The following is a 15,934-nucleotide window of genomic DNA, read 5'->3' on the forward strand; positions in this document are numbered from 1 at the left end:
TGGACAGCTTAGATCGTCATGAATCCGCCGGTATAAACCACTTTCAGATGTGATTACCACAGCGGGTTTCGCTCGTGGTGAGCGGCACGAAAAACATGACGACATCGTGTTGGTGCGCACGAAACCGAAACAAAAACTGACGTGACAGTTTCACGAATCCCCGTGAGACCGGGCTGGGATACCAGTGTGGTAGGACAGGCTCAGTCCTGAGGAGTGACACCTTTTATTTGCACTTTATTTTCTGAGATCTCAGTATTTTTTTTTATTCATTTTCTCTATTTTTTCCCCCCATTTTTTTCCTCAAAACAAACTGATAAAAGGAAGAAAAACTGTTTCTCATTGGAGGACTCTGAAAGACAGTAAATGAACTGAGTGAACCAAAAAAAAAAAGACAATCTAACTCATTGAAGGAAAAGAAACACTTTTTTTTAACTTTTTATACATCATTTTTTTGTCATTATTTCCCTAATACACCGGAACCGGTTAGGTAATTTTCAGTTCATACTGTGAATTTCATTTCATTTGATGTGGAAAAATATAAATGTTAAACTACATTCTGTGTTATGTGTTGTATGGGTTGGAAATCAGTTGCTTTAATGCTCAGTGCTACTGCCAATCTCCTTACCCGAACCTAGTAATAGACAGGACCTGATAGAAACCGATTAGACTGAGGAACAGGTTACACATCCATCTTTGAGGTTGTTCACACAAACAAGGCAAAGTTGGCAATAAATTACCGCTCACAAATATGGACAACACGAATGTCATCAGAGTAGCATATTTTACAAAAAAAGAGCATACTGTATTATTAAAGCAATGCAAAGCTTGTAAACTAATAATACTGACTGAAAGTAACAGCTGCAGCAGCTAAAGGAGGAGGAAAAAAATTACAGGCTGAGTCAAATCATAATTAATATCCTCATCAATATCACTGTCCCATTGTGCATAAGTTGCTTAGATGTAGACTTCTTAATCAAGATACAAGAGTCAGTTTAATTATAATCATGCGTCGCAAAACTGTAGAGCAAAATTACAGAGGCACAAAAAAGACAAATTATTTAACAAATACATAATCCAGTAATAAACTATTTTCATGGTGGTGTTGATGATGAAATTGGAAATCTTCACACATTAAGTCTTGTTCTTTCAGCAGCTTGAACAATTAAAATAGACAAATACGCTTATTACCAATCTTATAAGGTCAACAATCAGGCTATGAGGCTTTGGTGTTTAAATCAGTTTCTGTTTCAGGATTATATCACTCTGCAAAGGCAGATAGAAGAATAAAATGACTTTGAAATCACTTGCAGCTCTATTAAACTCATATCTTACGTTCTCACTATCTGTGCATTGAGCTAACCTAAACCCTGTATCTTCTAGGATCATTTTTGATATTATTTAAGAGAACTGTTTAGTCAGTAGGTCTTATCTAGAACATAACCCGCTCTGAGGCCAGTTAGTCGTTTAGCATAAGTCACAATAGAGATGTAAGAAATGAAACTGCAGTCGTAATCTTGAAAACCTAGAGTTATACCTGAAATTATCCTGCTCAAGAAAAGAACCTCAACCCAAAACACTGCTGGTGGACACGTTTGGGGGATTCAGAAGTGGACCTTAAATCTGAATAATCCTGCAAATCCACCAAGGAATGACCCCAAAATCCAGAATCAACCCACTTTCAAAAGCCCTCTTGGTGTAATAGCTTGTTAAATTAATTCCACCACCTAAGCCACAGTGCCATGAGATGTGACACCCTAAAGAGCGGCTGATGAACTCTTGTGAGAGGTGCGAGCTTGTTCTTCCGTGGACTCCCCACATCCTCCTCACAGAATGAGTTATTTGCTTTAATCTCGATCAGCTCTCAGCGGTCTGTGGCCCCACACACACTATGACACAGTGGGAGCACCCTGACCATACATCCCTGCACCCAAAACACCCGGCAGCTTCCAATGAGAAGGTCCGGGGTGAGCGATTGATCTCGCTAAAGCAGGGGGTTAGTTAATAGTGTCTCCGATGCCTACAGCGCTGGTTGGTGTTGGCAGGTCAGTTTCATTAAAAAGCTGAAGTCTATTTCTGGCACAGAGTGTATCAGCTCACTACTTCCACATGTGACCCTTAGTTTGTATGTTGTGTTTTACTACCATAGTAATCCCAACATATACACTCAGTAAAAACACATATATCCGCTGTGACTTCTTAACTGGAATGCATTTACTATCCTGATATTGGAATCTGAAAGAACAGTTTGTGGCACTAAAAGCAGTAACACACAAGCCTTTTCTTTTTAATCTTCTCTCCACTTCACCTGCCTGTAAGACGATGAAATACAATCCAGGAGGTAAGTTAAGCCTCTTTCAGACATGCAGTTTTTTCGGTTAATCTGATGGAAACCTGAAAATCTGATGCACTCTGTTCATTTTTTCTGTTAAAGCCAACAGCTAACATTTCAGTGTCACTTTCAATGCACAAGTCTGAATTACTTGCTGTTGCACACATGGTTTACTTGGAGTTGTGTGGATTGATTTGAGAGAAACTTCACATTTGCACATACATACACTCACCAGCCACTTTATCAGGTACACCTGTTCAATTGCTTGGTACGACAAATAGCTAATCGACCAATCGCATGGTCGCAACTCAATGCATTGAGGCATGTAGACGTGGTCAATACAACTTAGCTGAAGTTCAAACCGAGCATCAAAATGAGGAAGAAAGAGGATTTAAGTGAGGTTGAACACAACATGCTTGCTGGCGACAGATGGGCTGGTCTGAGTATTTCGGAAACTGCTGATCTTCTGGGATTTTCACACCAACCCTCTCTACAGAGAATGGTCTGAAAAAGAGAAAGTATCCAGTGAGCAGCAGTTGTGCAGACCAAAAAGCCTTGTTGGTGTGAGAGGTCCGAGGAGAATGGGCAGATTGGTTGGAAATGATAGCAAGACAGCAGTAACTCAAACAACCACTGGTTACAACCAAGGAAACCAGAATACCGTCTCTGAATCCACAACGACCTTGAAGAAGATGGGCTACAGCAGCAGAAGACCACACCAGGGGCCAGTCCTGTCAGCTAATAACAGGAAACTGAGGCTACACACAAGCTCATCAAAATTGGACAATAGAAGATTGGAAAAACGTTGCCTGGTCTCATGAGTCTCCATTTCAGCTGCGACATTCAGATAGCAGAGTCAGAATTTGGTGTAAACCACATGAAAGCATGGATCCATCCTGCCTTGTATCGATGGTTCAGGCTGCTGCTGGAGGTGTAATGGTGTGGGGGACATTTTCTTGGCACATTTTGTGCCACTTTGGCCCCTTAGTACCATTTGAACATTGTCTAAACACAACAGTCTACCCGACTATTGTTGGAATGGATAAACATTTCCTCAAATGACTTTACACAACAGGAATTACCATTGTTTGTGGGTGACATAATGAAACAGAGTAGAACATGTCAGGCTCCACAACAGCTGCAGGGTGCTTGTATACATGTACTTTGGAGCCCAACATTGCCTTCATTGATGGTCCAAACTCATGAGTCATTACTTCACACACCAGCAGAAAAACAGCATCAATTTTTAGCTCTTAATTTGATGTCTGTATGTGAAATGTGATTGTTTTTCCATAGAAGTCATGCTGGAAGTCTCACAATATCGGGCTGAGTAACATTTCTGCATTTAACCTGGAAACTGGACTCATCTGACCACAGAATCTTCTTCCAATTCCTGGCTGTCCAATTCTTGTGTGCTTGGGTCCAATGACGCTGGGCTGAGCTCTGTCACTGATCAGTTGCTTCTTGACAGACTTGTTGGACCTTAAGCCATGATCTAAAAGTCGGCCACGTACAATGCAGGTGGAACACTGGACACCAGTTTCATTTGACAATTGCTGCTGATGCTCCTGTGGTGTCATTCAGCGGTTTTCCTGCTCATGCAGATCAGGATGCGGTCATTTCTTGCTGAAGAAACCCTTGGTCATGGTACAGTTCAGACAATACCATTCAAAGTGATGCAGAAATGTAACTCAGCCTGACCTAGTGAGACTTTCTGCATGACTTCAATGGAAAAATGATCAGATTGCACTTACAGACATCAAATCAAGAACTAAAAACTGATGCTGTTTTGTTCTGGTGTATGAAGGAATGACGCATGAGTTTGGATGCATCAATGAAGGAAACGTTGGGCTCTGAAGTACATGCTTGCAAGCACACTGCAGCAGTTGTGGAGACTGTCCTACGTATGACGTGCAACAGTGTTGCACTTTTCTTAATGTGCTCCAGTAAAACAGCTGCATAAAAGGCAAAAGTGTTGCAAGCTTATGAGTGCAAAAAAAGGGAAAGTATTTCCCAAATGACTGTTAAAACTTCAAACAGAAGCACAGGGATGAGCCTGAGTGCTGACAGCAAGAGGAAGAGAACAGCGGCTATCCAGTAAACATCAAAGGTATGAAAATGTGCTGTGTGTGCGGATGGATGCATCTGAGGTGTGGGTTTGTTTGAATGAGCGGGCCATCGGTGGATCATTTGTTAATTATCAGAACACACACACACCTCTTATTTATCCCCCTTGCCTGTGGCACTACATAAGCTCTCACAAGCCCACGAACAAAGATGCACACAGATTTGTTGCGACACCGACTGTGTGTGAAGCTCGCAGCATTCCTCTCTGTTTCCAGCTCCAAAAGATAATTAGTCAACCTTCATGTCTGGCGGATATCCTTCCGAACGGATGTGAATACAGGAAACATTTGCAGAGGTTTTTGTTGTTGCTAAGACCCCTCGGTTACATGGAAATGATGGGTTTATGCCAATGTCCTCATGACAAACAACTGTCTCACAGCTTTTCCTTTCAGCAAACACTCCAACAATACATATTTGAATACTGACAACGAATCAGATGATTACATGTCAGGGAAGAGAGTTTCTTCACAGCAGTTATCTCTCAACTCAGAAGCTCTGCTCGGCTTTTTTTTTTAGGCTTTTTGCTCCTTCTAGTATATTTTTTTGTGTATCGTTCTTTAAATCCTCTCATTATCCCAGTTCCCATCTGTTTTCAGTAAACAAACTCTGAAGATCACGCCATGCTAACTTCCCAGCACCAAATGGCGGACAAAATTAGCAACCAGCTAAGAAGTAAATTGTAATTTTAAGCAGCTTACTTTTTTCATTTTTTTCTTTTTTTTTTCTTTTTACTATGGATACGAAAACAGTTGTGCCTTCATCAGAACAGCACACAATATGAGAATAAACAACATTTTTAAGCAAGTCTTAGCAGTCTTTTAATTCAAGAACATTATCTGTTAAGTTTATGTTCAGATCTTGCAATGCGAACCCTGAAATTCTCACATCTGCTCTGCTCAGTTTTTCTGCACTTGGATATCCTGTTTCTGCACAAATTTCCTGAGCTTCAGTTTGATGCATCTACTCAGCTTAGGGTTCTTCTGTGCACTCGCAAAAATTCTGCTTTACATTTGTGCCTTCACTCTCAGATGAGTGTGGAAAATACATCAGAAGTCCCCACAACTATTAAAATGCCAGCCGTGACTTCGACCAATAAAGTCCTCATTGCCTGCATCACTTCCTTTACGTCTCATTGTGTCCCCTGCAGGCAATAAAATCTGTACTTGTTTCTCCCATGGTTCCTGGGTTTTAGTGTCAGATTTTGTTTTTGAAATGTATTTCTGTGTGTTTTTCTTTCCCTTTTCTGTGTTTTCTGTCTCTGTTTGTCTATATCCAGCCCGATCTCACGAGGATTCGTGAAACTGTTACGTAAATTTTTGTTTCGGTTTCGTGCGCACCAACACGATTTCGTCATGTTTTTCGTGCCGCTCACCACGAAATGCGCACCAATGTATTTTAAACGGCGGACTTTTCGTGCCACCCAGAACGTATTTCAAACGAATGTGTGTATTATATTTTTAATGTAAAACCATGGCGAATCCAACGCTATATTTTGCATGACATCGTCCCTAACCATAACCCTAACCATAACCTAACCATAAGCCGGTGGTACACTTACCAATTTGCATAGGAATTTAAAGAATGTCCGGCGGCCGCAAACGCAATCACACAAGCAGTATACGCCGATGGACAGCTTAGATCGTCATGAATCCGCTGGTATAAACCACTTTCAGCTGTGATTACCACAGCGGGTTTCGTTGTGAGCAACACGAAAAACATTTCGTGGTGAGCGGCACGAAAAACATGACGAAATCGTGTTGGTGCGCACGAAAAAGAAACAAAAAATTTACGTAACAGTTTCACGAATCCCCGTGAGACCGTGTTGCTATATCGAAGTTTGTCTCCTTTCAGCTACTTCCTCTTTCAATTAGAAACTGTCTTTCCTTGTGCGTTGCTTGTGGTTTTACTTCTGTTCTTTCTTTCACTCCCTTTTGATCACCCTGATTAGTTTCATCTTGTGTCCCCAGTCAATTTCAAGTGTTTAAATACTCTTGTCCTTCCCTTTGTCTGTCTCGAGTTGGTTCTTCTGCCAGGGCCTCCCTTCAGACCTATGTTTTTTATTTATTTTTCTTTGGATTTCTGTGAAATGTTTTGGGTTTGATTTTGTTGAATTGCCTTCTTTTGATTGGTTTTAGTTTCTTCACCTGTAAACCCCAGGAAGTTCCTGTAGTAAAGTTAGTTTCTTTCCACAGCCTGCCTGGTGTGTCTGCAGTTTGGTCTTTTCTGACTAGCTCTGACAGTTTTCTAACAGGACTTTTGGAGTTGACACATAAATCACTGTCTGTATTTTATTACACTAGCTAGATATAAAAGCACGCTGGTTTCTGATTGTCTCGCTACAAGAGAAAAATAGTTGAGTTGTATTACAGCGTCCCTTACTGCCGGCATGGATCACCCAAACCAAAGCTCTCAAGTCAGTATTTGACTCTAATGGCGCTATCACTTTCTTCAGACTTAATTGCTGACAGCATATTTGCAGCATGGGAATACACTGAAAATATCACACATGGCTTTCAAGTGTTAATTACATTTGGTAACGCCACACTGTTACTAAGCAACAAACCTGAAAATAGTTGCTGACATGTTTCTCTGTTCAGTGTTTAGGATTAGCACATCTCTTGAAATACTTCATAAAACAAAATCACTGTGCATTTGGCTGAAACATGCTGGGATCGATGTGAATATCCGCCTGCTATTGCACCGCTAAAGGAGCAGCTGTACAGATGTTATATATAAGCTAGTAGCTAGTGCATGTATGCACAAATGATGGAGTGTTTCGGTGCATGTTCAGCTTAGCGTGAGTGCTCTTAGAAATAAAAGTTCTTTAAGATATACTTCATTGTCCCCAAAGAGAAATGGCCTTGGGCAGTGGTGAAAATTTAACTGACTGCTTGGTAATCGAACAAAAATACATAGTGAGGGTCTAAATACGACACATATATAAAAGCTTTCCATGTAAAATATAATTTACATAAAACATTCATTCAAAACCTATGTGTATGTTGCACTAACAGGCACACCGTGCTCCGTTTTGAGTAGAAAAAAGACATAATGTCATCATTTCTTCACTTTTCTTATAGTTTTTGCTCAATTTTTTTTCTCCTTTTGTATGTTCACAAAGTAGATTCTCAAAAAATACGTAAGATTTTTTTTGCAAATTCCTTTTTTGGTATTGAAAAAAACAAGCTATGATGTGGACATATTGCATTATATAATAAAACTCCTTGAACGTTATTGCTCAGTGTGCGATGAAATAAATCAGCAATTTTGTCAGCGCATTTACACAATCAGAGATTTTTTGAAAAGTCCAATAATAGCTTTGCAAATGTTAAATATAACAGAAGAAAAATATACTATGTGCAAGTGTATCTATGAAAACAGTGGCATGGTTTATTCTTTCAAAGGTAGTTTATTTGATATATTAGGGATTATAAAAATGACGTTGCACATTGCTGCACGTGTACAAAAAGGTGTGGCTTAAGGTGTGCAAAATTTACATATTTGCGAATGTCAAGCTAATTGCTGCACATTTTATCTCAAACTATAGTTGGAGTAAAATAAAACACATATTAAGCAATTAAGATCTACTGAAAACAACATAGAATAACTTGAACACAATCCTAAAACAACAACAAGAACAACAACAAAAAATAGCAATTCATTGTACGGTTTGGCTTGTTGTATGGTTGAAAATGTTCCACTGATGTATCTCTGTGAGTGGCATTTACACTGACCTGTCACCTCCAGCCACAAGTGCAGAAAAAAATAAAAAATAAAACCAGAAAGAGTTTCCAGCACTGAGAGGCTAAAGGGATTTCATGAGAGGTGCCAAGTGGAGACCATTGATATTCGAGTTGTATAATACATGTGACCTATGCAGTCCACAAAAGGGGCCCTGAAAAGACTTGTGCTTGAAGCGGAGGAGACAGGAAAACCTTTTCAAGCTGCTATAACTCCACCATCACTGAATAGGCGGTTTTCATCATTTACAGGCTTTGCTTTGACAAGACATTCATCAGCCTGGACTGTATGGTGTGTAAAATGTTGCTCTGATGGGCTAATAATGGAAGCCTGCATAGTTCAATGGATCAGGCGCTAAAGGCCCATTCATATCTCAAACAATGTGAGGCTGCGGTGATGTATCGTTGCTCAAGCATTCACGTAAGTGAGTTCCTCAGTTATCAAAGCAGTAATTTGTTAGGCTGCAGACTTTTCTGCATCATGAGGTCATAACTTTGATGCTTTTAGTGGTTTTACTGAGGATACTGCAGCGTGGACATGGAAAATTATATGTATTTTAAATGTATGTTGAAGTATGAGAATGAATCCAGCAAATGAGAGACTTTGAGAACAAAAGTTAGCATCTGACACAACAGCTGATGCTGCGCTTATGGGACACCTCATGAGGCCTGACCCACATTACCCAGCTTTACCATTTCACCTTTGAGGTTTCATATCTGTGGGTTTAAAAATAGCTGTACAGGTAGCTTAAAGTGAAATAAAATCAGATTAACACTTTAACCCTATCTCCATAAAATGATGTTCCTGCACAGTCAAACTGGATTCTGTTTGTAATTTGAAAATAAATATTAGAAATATTGTTTGTTATATTTCTCACCTGCATCATAGCAACAAATTAAAGGCTTGAAAGAGTCATAAAGTCAGAGTAGGGAGGATGGAGTTACCCCTATAGCATGATAACAATGATGAGGTGCAGTCAGACTATTCTCCATCGTCCCCGGGTCCCTGACAAAGACTCCCTGCATGCTGTTGACTTTTGAAATTGGGATGTTTTACATACAGTAAGGGTTCTACTAATTACTAGTAATATATTAGGGGAAATACATCTTCCCTGAATGTAAATGAGGACGTAGTTTGGTTGGAGAGGATTGTAATTTTGTGGAGACCAGGTTGCAGTATTCAAACTTTTAACCTATAAGCTTTGTCATTCATGGGCAACAACATTCCAAACACTGGCTCTTGAAAAAACTGCAGAGAGTCACTGCTTAGAAATGAATGTCCACAGCATCTTCGTACCTGTGAATGTGCAGAATTATCAAGTAAACATCAGCCAAGATCCCCAAAGACTCCTGACTGCATGTCGTTGACTCATGGGTTTTGCCAGTTAGTAGTGATATATTAAGAGAAGTACAGTTACCTCAACATAACTGACAATATAGTTTGGTTGTGTAGGTGTGTAGTTTTGTGGAGACTGGGTTGCAACACTCACTCAAAGCTTTTTGGTGCAACCACATGCCAAGTACTGATTCTTTCCAAAATGTTATCAAAAACATAGATGGCCGCATCATTGCACCTCTGAATGTCCAGAACTATCAGGAAAATATGGGTTTAGATCCCTAAGGAAGACTCCCTGCATGTTGCTGACAGTTTACATAGAATGAGCGTTGTACCGGTTAGTAGTGATATATTAAGGGAGTCCAACCAGATGATGTGTGGGGCAATAACTGTGTCATGAGCTACATCTGCTAATATTCATGTGTGCAAAATGGCAGGGCTTCTATAGCTTGCTAAATTATGCATGTCCTGATTCAGCCTGTGACTGGGATGAATCAGTGTGATTATTTGCAGACAGAATAATCTTCTGAAGTATAGTAATCAGGCAAAAAATAAATAATCCCTGCCGGCTTCCCTCGGCTGCACTCCAAGCAGCCTTCTGGGCTGTGGAACCAGGATATCTGGTCTCATTAACATGATGCATTGCAGAGACCTCTGTGTTGGCATGCTCTTCAAAACCTGAGGTCACAACTGTCTGTCGTTGTGACAACCCGGCCTCTGATGCTCCTACAGTCACCGCCTCCCCTCCTCTCCTCTGCAGCCTCCATGTCGCTCACCTATTCACCAGCCTGCCTGGGCAAAGAGCCGCATCAGCTGCTGAGTGAAATGATAATGAACACAGGCTAAGAGTCCCCCCGTTCGCTCCCTCTATCCCCTATATATGCTCTGACTCTTAAACCCATTCACTCCCTCTCTTTCTCCACTAACCTCCCCCACCGCACACACACCTTTTCGCACTAAATCTGTCCAAACACTCCAGCTGTAACCTTCGGACGCTCAAGAACACTGACTCAATCTGTATACATGAATCCCCTTATTGTTACCCAGAAATCAAATCATTCTGCTGGCTGCTGACAGGAAAATTGCCACCTTGAATGCCACACACACACACACACACACAAACACTGAAGCTGCACCCACATGGAGCGTTTTCAACTGCATCCTCCACAGTTCTTTCAATCTTTCTTTGCCTCTCGCTTGCTATTCAGGTAATCATTTTTAATAGAGGCTTATCAAGGAACAGACAGTGCTACTGTAATGTAGCCCACTCACCTGCCTGTGTCTTGCATGAATATGTTTGAATGGTTCAAGGTCAAATGACGCAGTCAGCTGACAGACCGACAAATACACTCTGGCATACTGAAAGGCAACCATGGCAACCCACATACCTTCAATTATGCCTCATAATCACCGAATAGAATCTCATATTTTCCACACTGAAAATTTGCTTAGTCAAGCTAACACAATGTCCACTTAAACCATCATTCTTTTACAAGAATTATTGTGTGTGTAGTTTTGAAATAAGACACTTGGATTTGGGCAGTAAAGGCAACTCTGGTACGTATGCCGCTGGTATATAGGAACACTTTTTTTTACTTGATCTGGGCTTGTCAAACACAAGCTCCGTCCAAAGGTTATTAAGCATCACAGGAGACTTTTTCATGGAGGCCATTTACTAGCTAAAAAGTGTCTGCCTCCTCTAGTCCCTATAGTAGTGAACTATAAGAGCGCAACCAGTACCTAAGACTATTCTAGAAGAACATCTAAAGAACATCAAAATGTTGATCTGGAAATTCCTAGCTGAAACAAAGACTTACAGGTAAATTGAGAGCTCAAGCTCCATTTTCTCATCTGACATGGACAAGATCCAGAGATATTGAAGCAGCAAACAGAACCACATCATCTGCAAAAAGTAGGAATGCAACTATGAGTTTCCAAAACCAGCCACCCTCCTCACTCCAGCTGTAAAACGAGTTCCATGTCTGAAAAATACAATGAATAACCCACTCACCTGGCTGTGTCTCACATTATTTGTTTGCATGTTTCAGTGCTGACAAACACACTCTGGCATTCTAAAAGGCAACCATGACAACCCAGATAACCTTCAATTATGCCTCATAATCACTGAATAGAGTCTCATATTTTTTACGCTGAAAATCTGCTCAGTAAAGCTAATATATGTCCATGCAGACCATCAATGTTTTACAAGAATAATTGTGTGTTGGGTTTTGAAATAAGACATTTACATTGGGGCAGTAAAGGTGACTCTGATACATATTCCACTGGGATATAGGAGCAATTTCCTACTTGATCTAGGTTCTAGCGGAAGGTCATTAAGCATTACAGGAGACTGTGTCATGGTGCTGTTTACTAGCTAAACCCCCACAGTACTTTCTGCTTGTTTAATCAACAGTGACTGCCTCCTCAGATCGCTATAGTAGTAAACAATAATAAGGCAATCTACAATATTTCACAGTTTCTTTTTTTGTCGGGGAAAATGTGATCGGCAAATATTAAATGACTCCGGTCAGCTCAGGGACCAAAAAACATCAAAACCTTAATCTGGAAATCCCTAGTTGAAATGTAGATTTACTAGTACATTAGGAGCTCAAACTCCATTTTCCCATCCAATATGAACAACATCCAGAGATATTTCAGCAGCGAACAGAACCACGTCATCTGCAAAAAGTAGAGATTCAACTATGAGTTTTTGAAACCGGCCACCCTCCTCACTCCAGCTGTAAAATGAGTTCCACATGTGAAAAATACAATAAATAACCCTCTCACTTGGCTGTGCCTCACCTTACTATGTTTAAATGTGTCAAAGTCAAATGGCACAGTTGGCTGACAGGCTGACAAACACATTCTGGCATACTGAAAGGAAACCATGACAACCCACATATCTTCAATTATGTCTCATAATCACCGAGTTGAATCTCATATTTTTCACATTGTAAATTCACTAGTCAAGCTATTGCATCTCCATGCATAAGTATTATTCTTTTGCAAGAATAATTGTCTGTTTGCTTTTGAAATTAGACACTTAGCATAACAGTAGTCTTGCCTTGCAAGCCCATTCTGTAGAACATAATGTTCTGGCTGCACCTTATTATCATTCTGCTATACGAGAAAAATGTTCTGGATTGTTTGTGTTTCTTTAAACCAATCACTGTCCCCGTGGGTGGTGCAGCTTTGACGTTCCCTCAAAACAGTAACAGGTGGAATTGTTCTGGTGTAATATTTGCACACAAGTAGACAAAAACTGTGGGAAAAAAAGGAAAATTCATGGAAAAAATAACAGGCCATCTCACTGCATGAGTCAAACCTCCTGCAAAAATTGATGTTTTCTAGTGTGGTAGGTTGCTGTCTGTAGGTCGTAAGGAAAACAGTAACGAGCAGATAGTGAAAGTGGAAGGACAAAGCTGTGTGAAATGTGTGACTAATGGCAGGATTATAACCACAGCATTTACATCCGGTGAGTCAGGCTAAATAAGTATAAATATAAATTAAATTTGGTGTAAGATGAGTTTCTTTCATCCTTCATCATTTTCTTCTGCTTATCCAGGGTTGGGTCGCTGTGGTAGCTCTCCTTAGCCATGCTTTTTACCTCTTCCTGAGGATCTGAAGGTGTCCTAAATGCCAGATCATATACTGTACATGATCCATCCATTGAGCTGTGGGTTTCCTCCCACTTGGACGAGTTTGGAAAACCTCCTAAGAAAAACATCAGGAGGCATCCTACTCAGATTCTTTAATGGAACAAGTCTACTCATGACCAAAGATCAGGTTTGGAATGAAGAATGCCCCAACATCCTAAGATCAGGATCAAGCCAATCAAGCCAATTTTAACCCATTAGTATCAGCAAGAAGCTAAGCCTTATCCCTTGTTTACATTTGCTGTCACGCATGCATGGTAAATCTTTATAATCTACTTAATATATGCAGCAACATCAATCAGTAATGTATTCACTGTTAACATAAAGTCAGTACAATCTTATTTGACATGCACTGATATTAATGACAAACCTGCAGAGATGAGAAACAAGCCAAAAGAAGCCTTTTCGGAGGAAAATGGGATCGGCAAATAGCAATTGTCTCGGATCTGGGATGAAGAAAGGAACAAAAAATAAAACCATGGTTTGAAATGCAGACTGACTGGTAAATTGAGAGCTCACACTCTATTTTCCCATCTGATGTGAACAAGATCCGGAGATATTTAATTAGTGAACAGAACCACATCATCTGCAGAAAGTAGAAAAGCAACTATGAATTTCCATAACCAGCCACCCTCCTCATCCCAGCTGTAAAATCAGTTCCATATGTGAAAATGCAATGAATAACCCACAACCCTTTCAGCCAAGCAGTATTAAATGCATGTTGAATAAGTGGCTGACTCACTCTCCTGTGAAAAAGTGTTGATCGGTAGGACTGGTGACATTTAAGTAGGCACTTATAGATGAATGTCATTAGTGGCTTATACTTTTATGTCAAATTATAAGTGTCATCCACAAACACTGCAGTATTAAATCATAAAAACACTCTCAAGCTATTGAACTAAGTGTATACATCAGTACACATTAGGACGGATGGAAACTATAACTATCAAAAGTATATCTAATAAGAAAAGCACTCAGAGAATGTTGTATACTGCCAAGGCTGTTCTTTCCCTCGTATGGTATTGTCAGAAACGCAGATATTTTCTTTTCTTTTTTTAGAAATGCGGCATTTGTTCATTCGTTATTGATGATCCAAAATCATGACAACATAGAATGTGGCCATTTAATATAGATATACTCAAACAAATGATCTTGTGCTGAGCACAGGCGTGTGTTATGCATGTGTACGTTATGTACGGACACTGAATCACGTGACCTGAATATGTAGCAGGCTGTGGGAATAGATGGGACTCAGAAACACCCCTGCAATTTAATGAATTGTTCCTTGTATCATTTCCAACTGATAAGTCCCAATAAGTCCACATCGGTCGATTTGTAATAGGATCGCAATCATGTGATTGTCAGCAGGCAGCTGACGTAGTGTTCACTTGTTGTCATAGTTACAGTGATGCCGTGCCACTATCTCGCAATTATACAGAAATCTTTAACAATCCAGACTATAAACCGCATCACTGCCAACATCTAATCACTTGGTCCTTGTGTCATTTCTGACCTTCCCTGAAAATGTCATCTAAATCTGTTAGTCCATATTTGAGTTGTGTTGCTAACAAACAGACAAACCAATGCCAATCGTCACATAACTCCCCTGTGTTCCTTGGCGGAGTAATAAAGTAGCACGTGGCGTGCTATTTCTGTCTCATTCTGCATTGACAGTCTTCAACACTTTCTAGTTCTGATAATTAAGAAAACCTCCTGTTTGAGTCACTAGTACAATATATGAGCAACTGCAATGAAGTGTTCTTTTTCCTTAGTCTGTGCATATAAGTCTTGAAGGAAGCTTATTTATTTCTAAGAAATAACTTCAATTTATGCTGTGCGCTGTGCTAATAAGGCAAAGCTATAGATTTACAGAAAGCTGAATGGTTTGTACACATGAGTTGCAGAGTTTTGGTCCCAGTTGCAAAAAATACAAAGCAATCCAGCGCCTTCATAAGTCACAGTCTTTGAGGATTATGGATATTTTAATGTTTTGAGATAAGATGGGATACATACACATACAAACGCAGCCCTGTCAAATGTTTCAGGAGATCAGAAAATCATGACTTGATTAATTTTCTTTTGTTCAGTTTTCTTCAAAGACTCTTGGTTGTTTTCTACAGTGGTTTGTTCCTAAGCTAAGCAATTACACACGTGGACAAAATTGTTGGTACCCCTCAGTTAAAGAAGGAAAAACCCACAATTCTCACTGAAATCACTTGAAACTCACAAAAGTAGCAATAAATAAAATTTATTGAAAATTAAATAATCAAAAACAGCCATTACTTTTGAATTGTTGATTAACATAATTATTTAAAAAAACAAACTAATGAAATAGGGCTGGACAAAAATGATGGTACCCATAACTTAATATTTTGTTGCACAACCTTTTGAGGCAATCACTGCAATTAAACGATTTCTGTATTTGTCAATGAGCGTTCTGCAGCTGTCAACAGGTATTTTGGCCCACTCCTCATGAGCAAACAGCTCCAGTTGTCTCAGGTTTGATGGGTGTCTTCTCCAAATGGCATGTTTCAGCTCCTTCCACATATGTTCAATGGGATTCAGATCTGGGCTCATAGAAGGCCACTTTAGAATAGTCCAACGCTTTTCTCTCAGCCATTCTTGGGTGTTTTTGGCTGTGTGTTTTGGATGGTTGTCCTGTTGGAAGACCCATGACCTGCGACTGAGACCAAGCTTTCTGACACTAGGCAGCACATTTCTCTCCAGAATGCCTTGATAGTCTTCA

This window comes from Acanthochromis polyacanthus, chromosome 15 (genome assembly GCF_021347895.1).
Source record: "Acanthochromis polyacanthus isolate Apoly-LR-REF ecotype Palm Island chromosome 15, KAUST_Apoly_ChrSc, whole genome shotgun sequence".
NCBI classification, from domain to species: Eukaryota; Metazoa; Chordata; class Actinopteri; family Pomacentridae; genus Acanthochromis; species Acanthochromis polyacanthus.